Genomic DNA, 3,692 nt, shown 5'->3' on the forward strand with positions numbered 1-3,692 from the left:
CAAATTTTGATAAATTTTTCTTTTTTAAAATTTGTTAAGAAAATAATAAAAGAAGTCAATTTTCTTATTAAATTCTGAAAAAGACTGATAAAAATAAAATTAAAAGCCCAGCCGGACCTAAAACTTACGTAGCTTACCCATATATAACTAAGTTAGGTACACCTAATAATTTCTTGGTTCAATATGATAGAGCTCACAACAGACGTCTCAATTGTTTGGATCATAAAGGTCTGAAAAAGGTCTATCTTATTGAATTTTTTGTATCATAAAATATATAATGTCTTCTTATCCACTATCTATCTATCCATCATGGAGATAGTGTTTAATATTTTCTAAATGACAAAAGAATATTTTTTATTTTTTAACTTTATCAAAATCTATTAAAATTATCTCTAATATTTAATTTAGTTTATTTTTAAACTTAATATTATAAAAAATAATCAATTTTATTTTTTCAATTCAAATTGTTAATTTTTATTTTTATTATTATTATATCTCTTTACAAGTGTCGTCGTCATTTCCACTACAACTAGTCTGCCAGTCTCATCAGGTCGTTTCCGTGACACACTATTAATTTTATTTTATCTCTTTATTAATTTTTATTTTTATTACATCTCTTTCATGGTTATCTCGTACTATTTTTTTTTATTGTGCCTTTGTCAATGAAAATTCGCTAGAATGTTCTTAAATCAATATTTTAATATTTAAATGGCACGTGATAATCCAACAAGAACAAAAATAGTAAACACGTGATAAAAACCTTATCTATAATAAAATTTTAAACAATTGAACATATTTCAAATATATTTATTATTATTATTATTATTATTATTATTATGAGGAGTGCTAGGGGGTCAGTAACTTTTGTGTTTTGTAACCATCAATTGGCCATTAATAATGTTTTTAATGGTGTGAGATTACATCTAATGGTGGGAGATCCCTCACTTTTCTTTTGATGGTTAAGTGTTGGCCACAAAACACAAAAGTTGCTGGTCCCCTAGACTTTTTCTATTATTATTATACTAAAATTAATTATTAAATTAATTAACAGTATAAAATATAATAAAATAAATCAAATAATATATTTATATATAAATATATAATATTTAATTTTTGATATCTACATTATATTTTCTAATTATTGATTGGGTATACCTGCTATGATATTATTGACAATTGAGTAGTGTGCACATGGAGAAGTACCAAACACCACTGATGTATGGAATTAAGGGATGAATATTTTTTTTTTCCCGAAATGAGGGATGAATATTAGATGTATATAACCTGTAAAATGGCAGTTAGCTTGGCATTAATATATTAATGGAGGGGAAGACTAGGAGAATATCATGCCATACTTTGAAGCTCTCGACTGCATATATTCCTCACAAAACCCTTGAACTTTGAATTGACTAATTTGATTCGATGGTTTTTAGTCTTTACCTAGTTGCTTTTTTAAATATCTGCTATATATTTTTTGTCTTTCTTTAATAAATCAGTTAAAGGGCAGCATTACTAACATATTATTTAGTGAAGTGTTTTTAGTATCCAGACAAGTCCAAAAATGCATGTAATTGTTTCAACTAGGCCTAAAAAATAGTATTCTATACCAGTCATGCCAAAAGAAAAGAAAACAAAACAATTTTAAAGCAGTTTCTAATGCGAAACAAATGGTCCTCCCAAGAATGTCATTTAAAAAAAAAAAAAAGAAAATACTAACATAAACTTCCTTACAAAGTTCATCAAAGCTTGAAAAGTAGCTGGCGCTTAGTTAAGCCAAATTAAATAAGATAATTATCCATTCTTTCAAGCCATGATGGGTTTTAAATGCTATTTTGTACCTGTTTGAAGGATCAACGAGGAATTGGTAATACCCTTTCTCATATCCAATTTGGAGAATATATGTGCTCTGTGTAGCTTGCATTGTAAGTCATCCACTGTCAGTATCAGAAATTTATCCTTAACTGTAATCGTATTCAATGCCCGACAATCGGTGCAAAACTGCTAAGTTCCATCCTTGTTCTTGAGCGATTAAAAGTTGGAGCAGGAGGCTAGCCAATCGATTTGTCAAATACTTAGGCATAAATTTGAATTAGATTAGTAATCTCATGCTTCAGTTCCTCAGGTTCATGATCAGTTGTTGGTGTCCTACCATCAGTTGTGCATTTCTGGTGTAAAGATGGTCGATAGAATTAGTATAAAAAAAAGTGCTGCATATGGTGTATTTATTTACTGCAAAGGAACCGTATAGTGTGGGTGTTTACCATTTTTCTGAAATCTTTTGTAACATAAGTTGATCACTCGCCATGCTTTTTATGGATTGCTTCTGCTGAGCATTGGTGTTTGTCACATTAGCATTATCTACTATCAATTAGTTAGTTAGCACAAGTGTATAAATAATTGTTTCATGTTATGGACTTTGTTTCTAGGAAGTTTTTCTTTATCCATCTATCCATCAGAGATTTACTAAAAGCTTTTCACTCTGTCAGGTCATTGATTTTCCTGGTGGGAAAGTTGCCTTCACTTCGGAGATGAGATTCGTTTCCGAGTCTATTCAGAAAAGGGTGCCTTGCTATAGAGTTCTTGATGACAATGGGATGCCCATGAAATACAGCAACTATGTACAGATCAGCAAAGAAATGGCTGTGAAGATGTACTCGGACATGGTCACTCTTCAAACTATGGACAGCATATTCTACGAAGTGCAGCGTCAAGGAAGAATTTCCTTCTACCTCACCTCAATGGGAGAAGAAGCTGTTAACATTGCATCTGCAGCTGCACTTTCTTTTGATGATATCATTCTGCCTCAGGTTTGTCTACCATCTTAAACTTGGTGTTCTCTACTGAAGCTCAACCTTTTTTTTTTCACAGTTTCTAGTATCATACTTTCTACTATTTTGAATCTCCTGTACATACAGGATCATTGAAATTCCAATGTACTTCAGCTCCTAATGGTTATAATTTCATAATTTATTAACTAAGTATTCACATTGAACTTCATATTCCTAGAAGATAGTCATAGATATTTTAATAACAAAAATATTACGTATACACCAAAAATCAACCACCAAATTAGTTATCATATATTTGTGTATAAGTACATGTATTATTTAATTAATTTCTAGTGTATATTTTGTATTTCGACATATATTCATGCAGGTAGTTGATTTAGTGGCTAATTTTTGATATAGATGTAACATAGTTAAAAAAAATGTTTCTGCACACAAAAAATCAGTCACGGTGTATTTGTGTATGTTTTAATAAAGCTTGCACATATTGGAGATGCATGTTTGTTGACACTGTAAATGTGTAATCTGTTGGAACTGCTAGTACCGGGAGCCAGGAGTGCTATTGTGGCGCGGTTTCACACTGCAACAATTTGTGGACCAGTTGTTTGGAAACACAAGTGATTTGGGAAAAGGCAGGCAGATGCCAATACACTACGGGTCTAACAAGCATAATTACTTCACAGTGTCGTCCCCCATTGCGTAAGAACAAATTAAAATCATTGCAATCAAATTGTTAATTGGTGGCATGCACTCTGAATAAATCTAATGTTATTTGGCAAGAAATTCAGGACACAGCTTCCTCAAGCAGTTGGTGCCGCCTACTCCCTTAAAATCGATGGCAAAAGTGCGTGTGCAGTCACTTATTGTGGCGACGGAGGCACCAGTGAGGTCTGTAAAAAGGATGGT

General features: G+C 31.6%; 1 pseudogene; it reads left to right on the forward strand.

Moving 5' to 3' along the window:
• The window catches only part of LOC107613358, a 10,701-nt pseudogene that overhangs the window by 5,102 nt on the left and 1,907 nt on the right, over positions 1-3,692 (forward strand).

This window comes from Arachis ipaensis, chromosome B08, assembly GCF_000816755.2.
Source record: "Arachis ipaensis cultivar K30076 chromosome B08, Araip1.1, whole genome shotgun sequence".
NCBI lineage: Eukaryota > Viridiplantae > Streptophyta > Magnoliopsida > Fabales > Fabaceae > Arachis > Arachis ipaensis.